The sequence below is a fragment of the Camellia sinensis genome, chromosome 9 (genome assembly GCF_055761805.1).
Source record: "Camellia sinensis isolate YWXY chromosome 9, ASM5576180v1, whole genome shotgun sequence".
In the NCBI taxonomy this organism is placed as follows: Eukaryota; Viridiplantae; Streptophyta; class Magnoliopsida; order Ericales; family Theaceae; genus Camellia; species Camellia sinensis.
Window position 1 is genome coordinate 13,193,684 of NC_138969.1, and position 16,047 is coordinate 13,209,730.

At 35.7% G+C, this 16,047-nt stretch overlaps 2 pseudogenes; one reads left to right on the forward strand and one right to left on the reverse strand.

The window, feature by feature from the left end:
• Nucleotides 1–2,083: 2,083 nt before the first annotated feature.
• On the reverse strand, nt 2,084–6,336 carry LOC114269118 (uncharacterized; annotated as a pseudogene).
• Nucleotides 6,337–9,797: 3,461 nt separating this feature from the next.
• Nucleotides 9,798–13,112, forward strand: LOC114269120 (beta-amyrin 28-monooxygenase-like; annotated as a pseudogene).
• The last annotated feature ends 2,935 nt before the right edge of the window (nt 13,113–16,047 follow it).

Here is a 16,047-nt window from a genome sequence, read left to right on the forward strand (position 1 = left end):
TTTCGATGATTTGACCCACGATCAGATTCCTCGGCACGATCATTTGGACGGTTAGTCTCCTGTCCGACCGCGTGTACCTTGCCAGCCGACCTCTTGTCTGTTATCATCGGAGTTGTCTTCACGGTGGACGCCGCCGCATCATCCTCTACTCGGATGTGCTCATTGATGCACTGTATTAGTTGGCCCATGGATGTCGGCTGGTTCATGGTAAGCGAGTCTCGCAGCCTATGTCCGACCGGGAGACCGCGCTTATATTGGGTGATTGCTAGGTTGATTGGGCAATCTAAAATCTCATTGAAGGTTTCCTAGTATCTGGAGTTGTATGCCTTGAGTGTGTCGCTCGACTACATTTGGACACTGAGAAGGTGATCCACCTCCTTGGTGTTTTAGTGTTGGTCTTGAAACGAGTCACAAAGGCTTCCGCCAACTACTACCACCTTTTGATCCTTCCCTCCGGCAGCCTCTCAAACCATTTCAAGCCCAGCTCGCCTAAACTCGACGGGAAGATAAGGCACATAAGAGTGTCATTGCGCCTATGTCCGGCCATGACCTGCCGGAAGTGGCTTACATGCATGTATAGATCGGTCTTTCCGTCATAGAGCGTAAACTTGGGCTGGTAAAAGCCCGCGGGGAGCGATGTGGTTTCTATCTCAAGGGAGAAGGGGGTGGCGTTCAGCCTCGCCAAATCTGTGTCTAGAAGGAGAGGCATGGCTGGGCGGGGATATGAGTTTGTAACTAATATATTATTTGTAACTAGTATATCATGGACAATATAAAAAAAAAATCATGGATATGAGTTTTAAAATAAATTATATAATGATAAAGTAATTTTTTATACAAAATTTCAACAAAAATTTAATATAATAGTAATACTACGTCATCATTGACATATGATATCACCAACCAATAGTAAAGAAACACATAGAGGATGAATCAGAATTAGGGATGCTGTTGCGCAGCCCACGTAACAGCATCTGTTGTGCAGCAAAATGGGCCCATTTTGGTAATCCAAATAGTTCACATTTTAGAATATATCAAGTAGAACATGCCTGCAAAAAATCAAGTTAATCGGATATCATTTGCCCATTCATCTACTCATATTTGTATCTACAAAAATAAATAATAACTGTGATTTAAAGTATTAAAATGAATACAAATGTGAGTGGATGAATGGGCAAACGATATCCGATTAACTTGAGTTTTTGCAAGCATGTTTTATTTGATGTATTCTAAAGTGTGAACGGTTTGGATTATCAAAATGGACCCCGAAATGGGCCCATTTTGCCGCACAACAGACGCTACTGCGCGGGTTGTGCAGCAGCATCCCCAAATCCGGATGAATCCCACATGTCAAATGTAACTAAAATTCAATAAATTCATATCTTCATTGAGATTAATTATAATTATATGTCAATAATTTTCATAGATAACAATATGACTTATCGTAATATCTTTATTTTCAATAAAAAAAACAACCATTATTATTGTCATAATTTTAAAAATATCATTGATATTTTACTGTAAATAATATTTTATAATTTTTTTAATTAAAATATTTTTTTTATGTTTGCAAAAAAAAAAAAAATTATTCTAAAACCCAGGAGCACGTGACCCCCATAGACCCTTTGTGGCTTCGCCACTGCTTACAACTTACAAATATATTAGCCATATATTTATTCAAAAATTTAAAATATGAAATGTAAAAAAATGAGTTAGGACAATACAATACAATAAAATTCAAACTTAAATTCTAATCCTTCAAACACACAACAAATTGCAGCCATTCTTTTTTTTGAACAAATTGCAGCCATTTTTAAATTGCATTTTTACAACACCTAGTCCTAGCTTCTAGCTAGGATCGTAAAAAAGAATAGAATGTTTTTCTTTTGAATTAATTTTTATTGAATTAGAAGGTATACTTTTATACAAGAAAATCCCTCCAATCATGCTAATCTATTCTAGGTAATCTAAATGTAATAGGAATCTGAATACTACAGCTAACTACAACAATATATTATAGCAATCACAATACATACTTATCGCATAAATGTTGGGATATCTTTGACCATCTTAACACTCCCCCTCAAGTTGGAGAGTGAATGTCTAGAACTCCCAACTTGCGTATCATAGTTGAGAAAGCTTCCTTTCCTAATGGCTTAGTGAACACATCCGCAAGCTGATTTGCCGAAGCAACATATTTGGTCTCAACTGAACCATCTTGTATTTTATTGCAAACAAAGTGGCAATCCATCTCTATATGTCTAGTTCTTTCATGAAAAACATGATTGGCTGCTATGTGTAAAGCTGCTTTGTTGTCGCAATATAACAATGCTGGTTTCGGATGTAATATTCTCAAATCTTTCAATAATGATCGCAGCCACGATAATTCATAGCAGGTACCCGTCATGGCTCTATATTCAGCTTCTGCTGAGGAGAGAGACACAGTTTTCTGCCTTTTTGTCCACCATGAAATAAGAGAAGATCCCAAGAAAACGCAATAACCCGTGGTGGATCTACGAGAAGTTGGACAACCAGCCCAATCTGAGTCAGAAAAGGCTCGCAAAGATAAATTGTTCTGAGAAGGAAAAAACAAACCCTGTCTTGGATTACTTTTCAAATAACACAAAACGCGCAAGGCAGCTTACATATGTGGCTTGCGTGGTGCATGCATGAATCTACTTAAGACATGTACCGAATAGGTGATATTCGGCCAGGTAATGGTCAAATAAATTTGGCGTCCAACAAGTCGCCTATATAGCGATGGATCTCGAAGTAATTCACCTTCATCCGAGAGCTTAATGTTTTGCTCCATGGGAAAGTTCATAGGTTTAGCGCCCAAAAAACCACCATCCTTTAGAATTTCCAAAGTGTATTTTCATTGTGAGATGGAAATACCTTTCTTTGACCGAGAGACTTCAATGCCCAGAAAATACTTTAATTCACCCAAATCTTTAATTCGGAAATGTCTATGCAAAAATTGTTTAAGAGCAGAAATGGCAGTGAGATCATTACCCGTAATAAGAATGTCATCAACAGATATCAACAAAGCTGTAAAGGATGTGCCTTTCCGACACGTGAACAATGAGTAATCTGCTTTAGATTGAACAAAACTGTCAGCCTAGATAGCTTGAGAGAACTTGGCAAACCATTGACGAGAAGCTTTCTTTAAGCCATATAACGACTTGGTGAGGCGACACACTAAGTTCTCCCCCTGTCACGGAAGACTAAGAGACAAAGACATATAAATTTCTTCATGGGGATCACCATGAAGAAATGCATTTTGGACATCAAAATGGTGAAGAGACCAATTTTGGGCAGCAGCCAAAGCTAATAAACAACGAACAATAATCATTTTGGTAGTGGGAGAAAAAGTGTCAAGGTAATCGATACTTTCCATCTGGGTGTAGCCTTTCACAACCAAACGAGCTTTGTAACGCTCAATAGTACCATCTGAGTGACGTTTGATTTTATAAACCCAACGACAACCAATGGGTTGCTTGCCAAGAGGGAGAGAAGTGAGAGACCAAGTGTGATTGGCCTCTAAAGCAGCCAATTCAGATTGCATGGAAGCTTGCCAGTGGGAATGAGGAGCGGCTTCGGCATAGGATGTAGGCTCAATATCCTGACTGATAGTAGCAAGAAAGGAGCGATGGGGTGGTGAATAACGATGATAAGAAATATAATTGCAAAGAGGATAGTGTGTACCTTGTGGAGAACGAGATGACGAAGGCGACAATTGGTTGGGAGACGTCACTAGACGTCACTTAGTTGCAAACATAATCGCATAAAGCCGTGGAAGGAACATGATGTCGTTGAGAACGACGTAAAGCTGGTGTGGGATGAGGACTGGCGGGAGGTGGTGGAGCATGGCTAGTAGGGGAAATGGGAGAGACTGGGTCGGGGACTGGGTTGTGTGGGACAGGGGTAGGAATGGGGTCCAGTGGGGAAAGAGTAGCATCAGGCACCGAGAGAGGAAGGACATGGGTAGAATTTGGGAAAGAGGATGGAGGGGACTCATAGGGAAATATGGTTTCAGGAAAAACAACATCGCGACTAGTGAACACCTGATGAGTGGCAAGGTCATAGAGTTTGTAAGCTTTTTGGCCAACTGGATAACCAAGAAAAATACAACGTTTGGCACGGGGAGCGAATTTATGAGAAACATGCACTTCAGTAGCATATGCAAGACATCCAAAAACCTGAATATGAGAATAAGAAGGAATCTTGCCATAAAGCCGTTCAAAAGGAGTTTGGCGAGAAAGGATTGGTGTGGGCAAATGATTAATTATATGGACAGCAGTGGAAACACAGTTGGCCCAAAAAGGAAAAGGGAGATGGGCTTGAAAACGAAGGGCGCGAGCGGACGCAAGGATATGGCGATGTTTACGCTCGACCACCCCGTTTTATTGAGGTATAGATGTACAAGAAGTTTGATAAATGGTGCCTTGTTGTTTATAAAATTCGCACATAGAAAAGAATTCCCCACCATTATCAACCTGAATGGTAGCGATAGAGGCATTGAATTGGGTGTGGACCCAGGTAAAAAAATTGGTAAGTAAAGGTTGGGTTTCATTTTTGTGCTACATAAAAAAAAACCCATGTGAATCTAGAATAGTCATCCACAATAGTTAAAAAATATTTAGCACCAGAAAGAGAAGCAATTCTGTAAAGGCCCCAAATGTCACAATGAATTAATTCAAAAGGTCTCACAGAGGAAATTGAACTAGGAAAAAAAGGAAGCTGACTCTGTTTGGCAAGTGCACAAATATCACAAGCATTATTAAACTTGGAAGGAAAATGTAACAATTTCTTTGCCATAAAATCTAATCTAGAGGAAGATCAATGCCCCAATCGACGATGCCACAAATCAGTAGAGGCGTTGCCTTGAGAGCAGGATGAACAGCTAGTAATGGCGGCTGTGGATTGATTGTTATGGTGTGGCTGCTCCGATGCTAACGCAACCAAGTAATAAAGTCCGTCTCGTTGTTCACCCAAACCAATCATCTTCCTCGTCATCAAGTCCTGCAAAACACACCAATGAGGGAAAAACATTACGGAACAATTGAGGTCTCTTGCAATTTTACTCGCAGACATTAAATCCACCTTAAAAGATGGAACACCAAGCACATTTTTCGAAGAAATAAATGAATTCAAGGGTAAAGTTCCAGTAGATTTGATTGGAGCATGTTCTCCACTTGGCATAACAACGGGTGGCAAAAGAGTGTTCTCTTTACTGTTGACAAGTAGAGCAGGAGTAGAAGTAATATGGTCTGTGGCACCACTATCGATAATTAATCGTTTGAGGTGCAACAACACTTGTGACAAACCTGAAGAAGCACTGGCAGCATTAGCCTTAGGAGTGGTGGATTGAGATGTGTTTTGACCGTGCACAATAGATAATATTTGCTGGATTTGCAAATCAGATAAGCCATTGGTCACTGATTGTATTTCCGGTATCTTGTGACCCTCCTTGACATTGTTGACCGAAGATTGATGATTGTTATTGTGTTTAGAATGAGTGCCTCCTTGATTGGACCTGTTTGATGCATGCTTTGGGTGTCCTAGGGGATACCTATTCAATTTCCAACATGTGTCTCGCACATGATGGTCTCGATCACAGTAAGAGCAATGCAAAGGTTTTCGATTAGATGAGTTGGAGCGAGAGGAAAAACTTTGGCCATGTCGAAGAGCCAGAGCTACCGGTTCAACCCTTCGAACAACCATGGCTGAGGTCTGCGTGATTTCACGTGCAGCGCCTAGGCTTCGTTGCTTCTCTTCTTGGACAATAGAAGAGTAAGCCTTGGCAACATCAGGAAGCGGATTCATCAAGAGGATCTGCCCTCGTATTGCACTATAAGACTCATTGAGTCCCATGAGAAATTGCATCAATCGGCGTCGCTTATGGTCTGCCCCACAAGAGCAAATAGTATCATTATAGGATCCCAGTTCATCCCACAATTTTTTAAGCCTGGTGTAGTAAGCTGCAACAGTCATTTGATCTTGAGTGAGACAAGCGATGCCCCTCTCAATCTGAAAAATATGTGGGGCATTGCTTTACGACAAGCGATCCCGAAGGTCTTCCCATACCCCCTGGGAAATGTTTGAAAAAATAACGCTATCGGCAAGATCTGGTGTGAGTGAATCGAGAATCCAAGATAGGATCATATCGTTGCATTTTTTCCATGATGCATAGTCACTTGGTTCGGTCTTGGCATCTGGCGCTATGATAGTTCCATCTATGAAACCCAATTTGGATTTGGAATTCAAAGAAATGGTCATGGCTGTACACGATGTTGAATAATTATCCCCATTGAGAGGCTTGGAAACAAGCACCATGCCGGGATGATCGGAATGGTGAAGGAAATATGGATTGGCGGCATCAGCTTGCCTCCATTCGAAGATTGCTCGTTTGCCATGATGATGGGAAATAGTGAAAGAGAGCAAAGAACAGAATGCTAGGGTATCGTTCCCTGCTCTGATACCATGTAAAAAAGAATAGAATTTTTTTCTTCTGAATTAATTTTCATTGAATTAGAAGGTATACTTTTATACAAGAAAATTCCTCCAATCATGCTAATCTATTCTAGGTAATCTGAATGTAATAGGAATCTGAATACTACAACTAACTACAACAATATATTATAGCAATCACAATACATACGTATCCCATAAATGTTGGGATATCTTTGACCATCTTAATGGATGGGGGAAGAAACATAAGCTTAGTGTTTTTTTCAGGAAAAAAAAAAAAAAAAACATATGGGACCAAAATCAGCACCCAAATCAGTACCAACAATTACTCCGGCACACAAACATAAGCTTAGTTTACGACAACAATTACTCTGGCACACAATAGTGAAAAGGTGGAAGGACAAGATTTCCCTTGTGTTAAATTATTATAAGGAAATTACGGTGAAGAATTGAGTTCCTAAAATGACTAATTGGTTCAGATATCTTAACAACTTAAAAAACAGTATTGAGACATATACCCTTATTAAAATTTGCGTATGAGGTGATTTATATTGTACTTGCACCTTTTGAAACATTTTTTGGGTGAATAAACCTTTCGAAACATATTTGGTCCTCAATTGGAAATCTATTTCAGTATGAGTACTGTTATACAAACAAAATATTCATACATAATGATGTGACTCTTTATGAACATTTCATTTTAAAACAAGATGTCATGAGTAATGTTAGCAGGTGGCACAAGCGATGCGTGTGCAATTCAAATAACTAATAATAAAAATAAATAATAAAAATTTTAATATCATAATATGTATGTTGCTTAAGTGATAAGTATGTTTTTAATGAAACCCAAATCTTGGGTTCAAAACTTACTTACATTGTGTGTAATAATTTTTATTTATTTATTTTAGCATATATAAAGTTGCCACGTGGCATAGGAGAAGAATGTTTCACTAAACCAATTTAGGTCTTCACTTAATAATAGTATAATATAATACGTATGTTGCTTAACTGATAAGTATATTCTTAATGAATATAAAGTTGCCACGGGGCATTAGGAGAAGAATGCTTCACTAAACCAATTTAGACCTTCACTTAATAATAGTATAATATAATATGTATGTATGTTGATAAAGTGATAAACATGTTTTTAATGAAACCCAAAGTCTTGGGTTCAAAATTTGCTTACGCTGTGTATAATAATTTTTTTTATTTTTTATGTTAGCATATATAAAGTTGTTACGTGACATGAGGAGAAGAATGTTTCATTAAACCAATTTAGGCCTTCACTTAATAATAGTATATAGATATAGATAGATAACGGCAATTCACATCATTCTTGTCAAGCTTTTTGTATGAATTATATATATGTTTAGAATTTTCTTTTACGAAAAAATATACAAAAATAGAGAGAAAATAAAATCTTTAATTTTTTTTGGGGTATAATTTATTGACTTTTTGGCCTTTTTAATAATATTTTTATTTTTAAGCTATTTTGTTAACTTCCCCAACAAGCCCTTAGTAGGGACGCTCGGTCAGGGAACTCCAAAATGAATGAGTTATTAATAATTCAGTCTCTCATTCATATATCATTTTCATATAAGCTATAGTCTATTAATTAATTAATTCCTTCACTTTTACTGTTTCTAACAGTCTATACATATGTGTGTGTGTGTGTGAGAGATAAAATTTCCTCTACATTATACATTTTCATCAATTTATGTGTCATAGTGGTTTATTATTTTTAATATAAAATAAATTTTTATTCATACACATATAATTTGTTGTATGAATACACAGAAAGTGAAAGAGAAAGGGACAATACTCAATAGTTAAGTCAGGAAACAAAAATTATAAATTAATTAAAAAAAATTTAAATATTGATAATTAATTTTTATAATATTTTTCATTTGTTGGTAAATAAGTTTCACTTAACATGTCAGATAATTGTAAATCAAATTATATATATATATATATATATTTCTATAGATTTCATAAATTTTTCTTGAATAATATTGTAATTAAATGAGAACATTGGGTATTGCCTAGTTTGGATTAGTTAGTCAAAAAAATTCAACAGAGATGGAATATTTTCCCTTGGGTCCAAAGCGGAAGAACAAAATATTGGGAAATTCTATTTCCACACACCAAATCATCTCTGTGTACATATTTTTTTAATCCACACATTTAATAATTTGATTTTTACTTCTTTATCTCAGTTCATACACTTTACATTCCAAATATACCCTCACTTTCTCTGTGCATATCCTCTTATTCTATCCTTTCGCACTCCAAAAACCTTAACCCTAGTTACACCAGCGGTGAAGTAGCTGGTGAGATGGTGGTGGATGAGATATCTTTGCCTTCTGTGGATGGGAATATATCTTTGCCTCCTGGATCTTTGATTGTGCTTGCTCATAAAGAAAAAGAAATCACAAATGCATTGGAGGGAGAAGGTGCTCAACTGAAAAAAGATGAAGTTGCCTATAAAGTGGCCTTGATGTCTCAAACAATTATGTATAGGCCAGGTATTAATGTTACTCAGGCTGAGCTGAGGCAACAAGAGAGAATTGAGGTGGTTGGAAATTGGAAGGCAAAGATCTATGGTATGCTTCATGTGATGGTGAGTGTTAAATCAAGGCGGGTCCCTAGTGCTATGACTGATGAGGAGCTTTTTTCTGTGGATGATGATGAAAGGACATGAAATGGAGGTGAGTATGATGATGATGTATTGACAACTGAAGAAAGGATGCAGTTAGAATCTGCACTTCGCATGGGAAACTCAGATGTTCTTTGTGAGGATGAGGACCGTGGGGTTCAGGATTGCCATGAAAATGGTGATAGTGGTTCCTTTGAAAGTGTTGAATTAAAAGAGAAGAAGAGTTGGTTTGGTTGGAATAAGAAAGGTTCGAATGGGGTGGTGATGACTGGCGCTGAAGTGGTTGGTGAGATGATGATGGGTGAGATGGGGATGGAGAAATTGTGAGATGTGTGGAAGAGACGGTGGTGGGTGAGATGGTAATTTTGTTAAAGGATAAAATTATAATTCTGAAAAAATTCATTAAGTGTGTGGAGTAAGGAAACTTGATGTGTGGAAATAGAATTTCCCCAAAATATTTTCAAAGACCCAAAATGAAAAATTTTAATTAAAAAAAAAAACCAAAGTTGAAAGTTTAATTTTTAAAAAATTCCAAATCTACCCTTTGAATTGGACAGCCCTAGGCTTTCCATATGCCTATATAAACCACACTTCCAAGCCCTACTCAAACAAACCACCTTTGCTTCATAGTTCATTTTTTCACCAAAACACTTATCATATCTCTACATCCATGGAGTTCCTATATCTCTTTGTCATTCTCGCTTTCCTCTCTATTCTCATCACCATTTTTTCTCACCAACATTGCTCTAATGACGGTGTCAAACTGCCTCCGGGCAGCTTTGGATGGCCTATTATCGGCGAAAGCATCAAATTTCTGTTTGGCAAGCCAAAAAATTTTGTGAACTATAGGATGAAAAAGTACTCTCGAGAGATCTTTAAGACGAAGATTTTCAAAGAGAAAACAACAGTCATATGTGGCCCAAATGGAAACAAGTTTCTCTTCTCCAATGAGAGAAAAATCTTCACTGGTTTCTTGCCTCACTCAAAGCAGAAGCTTTTCCTCTCATCAAAACCCGAACCAGCGGCGGCTCCATCGGTTCCACCACCGCAAGTGGTGGCAGCGGTGGCGGCGGATGGTGTAAAAGAAGTGACAAGGACACCTGGGTTTTTCAAGCTTGAGGCATTGTCGAGTTACTTGGGGATAATTGACTTAATTTCATAGCAACACTTGACGACTCATTGGGAAGGCAAAGATGAATTGAAGGTCTTGTTAGAGATTTTAATAAAAAAATAAAATTTTCCATATTTAATCATTTCATTATTGGGGCTAAATTTATTAGTTTTTAAAAGCTTCTTAAGTTACAAAATTAAATTTTACTGTTATATTTATATTACAATATTTATTAGATTTAATTCGTTACAACTATATAGTTTGGTTTGATTTTTTACAAACTATTTGTAGACGTGTTTTTATTTTCCTTTTATTTTATATTTTAATCATCTATTTTTTGTTTTTTTGTTTTTTTCTATTTAGATACATCAAAATTAGATTCATCTAAAAAAATGAAAAAAAAAAAAAAAAACTGAAAATATGAAAAGGTTCATTAGAAACAAATAAATATCTGAATAAAAATGTAACAATTTTTTCTTTGGATTTTCGTTTGTTTTAATGAACTTTTATATTTTATTTTTATATTCTAGTAAATATATTTTATTTTTAGATATATTTACATTAGGTGCATATAAAAAAAAGTTAACTAAAATAAGAAAACAAATTCACACCAACATAAATTGGTCAAAAAATAATTTTTTAAAAATCAAACCAAGCAGAAAATATTTTTTTAAGACTGTGAGACTCACAAGACATGCAAGAAAATCATGTACATGAGACATATATTGAGTTTTTACAAATATTTTTACAGACGACTTTCTATGTTATTTTACATGCATTCTTATTTCATAGGTTATGTATATCTTAATAATTTTGTTGAATAATATTGAATTGTTCCATAATATTTTTGTGGCAGGTCTACCCTCTAGCCAAGACTCTAACCTTGTTGATCGCTTGCCGGATCTTTCTAGGGATGGAAAATCCAAATCGTATCGAGAGGTTGGTTCGCTATTTCAATGATGTCACCGTAGGGTTGCATTCGATCATGGTGAATTTTCCTAGCACTAACTTTTATCGCGCTGGCAAAGCTACCGATGCTATTCGGAGGGAGCAAATGGCGATGGTGAGGGAGAGGAGAGCCGCCATGGTAGGCGGTGGAGGAGCTATGAAGCAAGATATACTGTCTCATATGATCGTTGTGAGTGATCCAACTAGGAAGGGCTGATAAAATGATGGGTTTGTTGGTGGCTGGTTATGCCAATGTGGCTGTCACCATTTCTTTCTTCATGAAGTTTGTGGGAGAAAGTCCAGACATCTACAATAAGGTCCTATCAGGTAATGACTTTGTTACATAATTTTCTATGAAAGAATTATGTGATTGTGACATTTTTAAAATTATAAGTTACTATTATTATTATTATTATTTTTTATTTTATTTTTTTTTATTTTTTTTTTTTGTGTAAATTTTTTTTGTTTGTATAATAAAATTCTTTTGGACTGTAATTAAGGTAGTTAGCAGTTGGCATGCACAATACATAGGATAAAAGAATTTTTTTTGCTAATCGTAAATATTTCCTAAATTTTAGTTAAATTATTTATGCATGTACATACATATAAAATTATTTTAAAAATATATTTATTTTGTGATGTGAAAGAATAATCTTATTTATGTGTATACATACATATGAAATTAATTTTTTAATAATAAATTTGTGAATAGAGTGAACCAACTATATTTTTTTTATACATACATATATATATATATATATATATATCATATTTATTATAAACAATGGAATTTGCGTTGACAAATTTAAAACCAAACATTGATCAAATTTAAAATAATATTGTTCAATCTCCTAAAATTTTGCGGACTATACTCATGTTGTTCAAGTTTCATGTTGCAATTATTTTATGTGTTTTTACATATTTGAAATGCAGAGCAATTGGAGATCTCAAAAGATAAAAAGACAGAGAACTGTTAGACTGGAATGACATGTCGAAAATGAAATACTCACGGAATGTAATGTGTGAAGTGATGAGAGTTGTTCCACCTCAACAAGGAACCTTCAAAGAAATCTTAACTGACTTCACATATGTTGGTTACACAATTCCAAAGGGCTGGAAGGTGTGTAAACATATATCAAATGAAGCTTGTGTATATCTTTTCAGGCTAGCTCATTATTCAATGATGTAGAACTGTCACATCATCTTTTGTTCTAACTAGTTATAAAAATAAAATGAGATTTGACATCCTATCGTTTAATCTCGTTGAGAAGATAGATTTCGAATGAAAGGAATCTTGGGTATCGTTTTTTTCTTGTTGGTTGTTAGGTAGGTGTATCGGCTTAGGATGGCCAAGTGTTCCCAACATGTCAACCATTACTCTTTAGCCTATGGTTTTTAATTTTCTTTCTCTAAAATTATATATATATATATATATATATATGTGAGACATAACTATTTTTGTAGTCACGTTTTTTTTTTCTTTTTCTATTTTAAGAAAACTCCTAACAACTTTGTTACCATGGTCGATTGATCATAAGTGGTTAGAAAAAAAGATAATATATAATTTTAAAATGCTAAATAATTTTCCCTTAGTTATCATCGCAACTAATTTGTGAGTGTTGTTTGTAGGTATATTGGACAGTTAACACAACAAACAAGAACTCTAAGTACTTTTGGGATCCAAAAAAATTTGATCCGTCAAGGTACAAAGACAGAGAAGCACCGGCTCCATACACGTATGTGCCATTTGGAGGTGGGCGTAGACTTTGCCCTAGAAAAGAGTATGCTTGGTTAGTGGTGCTAACTTTCATCCACAATGTGGTGAAGAAGTATAAATGGGAGGTACTTTCTCCAAAGGAGAATGTTTTAGGTGATATGGTGCCAATGCCAGAAAAAGGAGTTCCAATTCACCTCCACCCCTATTAGTTTTTTGAATAATGCTAAACAAATAAATTTTTCACAAAAAATAATTGTGATCTTTTGTAATTTTTTTCTTTGGAGTCAAAACATACATTATTGTGACTCAAAATTTCAAAAATGTTATTATTTCATTTTGTATGAATTTTACGTATACAAATTCTATGCTTAAAAAACTTTTCTAGTATTTATTCATATATGTGATAAACTTTCTATGCCATTCAATTTGGACTTCATTGATCCACCTGATACTATGAGCAACGCCATAACATTTGTTTAGCCTTAATTCACACAAACACTACGATAGATAAGGTTTTTAGGATTTAATTTTTAAAAACTTTTAAAAGCAAAAATTTTATTATAAAATTTTTGTTCTGATAATTCAAAAAAGCACCTCTATAGTCATTTTGTTTCAACAATACTTTCCACAAGAAGCCAAATGTATGTGTTTGAGACAAAGCTCACAAATAACATTTTCCCTTAAATTTGTTAGAATTTTAAATTAAATCACAAACTTTTTTGCTAAAGCTGTTAAGCCACAGCTCAAGATAGAACCATAAGCCAAGTCTCAACCTACAGAGCTACAGCAGTTACAAACCAAGCAACTCCAGCTCAAGCAGCTCAAGAAGTTGGTCAAGTAATCTGCAGCTAATGCTCAAGGGATGAACACGTGTATGAAGTTGAGGAGGTTACAATCCACTTGTGGTGGTTAGACAAATCTGTTAGGAAGTTATATAAATATAGCCATGGTTAGTTATAGCGACTCCAGTTTTGATCCGGTATTTTATTATGTTTTGGACTCGGGTTTCATGCTTCAATGTTGTTGTTTATTTCTTTTTCCCCTTGTTGTTCCTTGGATTGGTCATTTAGATTGTAGTTGTGTGTTTGGAACAGGTTATTTGCTTGCTTTTCCAAACCTTTGTTGCTCAGATTTTTTCTCCTCCACTTGAGCGGTCATTCTGGCACTCGAACGAGCTCTGTAAATTTTGGCCCTTCGCTCAAGCGGCACTTCTTGTGCTCGAGCAGGCTTTGCTAACTTTCAGTACTTTGCAGGTCTGCAAAACTACTGGGAGAGTGTTTTCTACACTCGAGCGGCACTGGTGGGCGCTCGAGCATTGGTCTGTTGTCTGTAAAACTTCTAGATGTGTGTTCTCTATGCTCGAGCGCCACTTTTTGCGCTCGAGCGGTGAGCGTCTTGTTCATTATGTCTTGGCACTCGAGCAGTCTTTCTTGCTTGAGCGGAACAACTTTTTGTGTCTGATGCTCAAGTGTCAGCTCTTCCGCTCTAGCGGACTGTGCATATATCAGATTACGAAAATGACTTTTTACATCACTTTTTCAGATCTTTTCTCCCAAAAACCTAAAGTTGAAACCCTCTCTCTCTAAAATATACACACTCTCTCTCTCTACATTTTCACCTACTTCCAGTGATTTCTTTACCCTAATCCATTTGAGAAAAAGGTAGAGCATCTCTAGATCTTCATTTTAATTCGAACAAAGTTGGGTTTGAGCATCTTTGGAGTTTCACCCTTGCTTTGCTTGTCTTCTCTTCTTGAGGTAGGGATTTTCTACACTTTCATATGGTTTTTAGCTTAGCTATTTGTCGTTGTGTAACAATGAAAGGATTTGGGAGTAGTTTGAACAAACCTAGGGTTTGGGTGTGAAATAAAAGGAGGGATTTTTCAGTGAATGTGAAATAAATGAGTATGGAGTTTGAATATGAGGTTATATTGTGTCAAAATTGTTGATTTTGGTACTTGGGTCGATATTTGAAAAAAGGGGAGTTTTGCTGTAATTGGATTAAATTGTTATTTTGTATAAATAACTAAAAATGACATTGGTAATGTGAAATTGGATGATTATTGATATATGTGGTAGAGTCGGACACGTGTTGTCTCTTACCTATGGAAATTTGAATAATTTATCTGTTGAGAAGATTGTATATTTGTTTAGAAATATTTGTATTGGGCTATCGGTGGAGGATAACTATGATTGTTGTAGAAATTGCATGATAATTAGGTAAATTGAAACTAATCTATTGTTGGTTGTCATTGAATGTGATTACGCTTTAAATACATTGTATATGTATGATGTTTGGCAGGAGAAAGAGGATATACTCCATTGTTTGAGAGGAGATAGGGGATGGACTCCATTAAAATTAAGTTGGCTGGAGTGTCCAGGGTGAAGGTCCCAAAATCTTGTATATACATGGGTGCCAATCTCGCGGGCGAAATTTCTGTAAAATGGCAGATTGAAGTGTTTGTGTGGTAATTGCGTTGATTTGATAACCATTGAGTTGTAGTCTCAGTTGAGTTGTTTAAAGATAATGAATTTGGCTCATGAATTGAGAAGAATAGATTAACTTGAAATAAATTGAAGGAAAGTGGAATAAGATACGACCTTGGTATTTCTTGATAATAAAACAAAATGAAAACGTTTTGTTACATACATTGTATATGCACATTGCACTTATATCTTTATTAAATCTCATATATTGTGTTAGATTATTCCTGTTGGGCTTTGGCTCACCTTATTTGGAAAAAACCATTTTCAAGTGCTAGTGCTATGCCTCCGCCAGGCACTAGCTCGGAGTGACTTTTGGGGAGCAAGAGCTCTTTATTTTGTTGTATTGTTTTTGTATAGCCAAGGGCTTTAACTGTATTGGGCTAGACTCATTTTGTTGTAACCAAGCAATGGCTTGAAAAGATGTAAGCCTATAGGGCATATTATTACCTGTTTAATTTTCAATTCTCCTATCATTGTAATACATATTGTAGATTCAGGATGAACATTTGTGAATGTATATCACTTGTGTTACCTTTTGTATATGAACTTTGATGAATGAAAACACATTATTCCTATTATCATTCCGCTTATGGGTTGTATGTATTGTATAAGTTTTGGGGGCGTCACAAGTTAGTTGATGTATTAAGTTAGGCAGTTA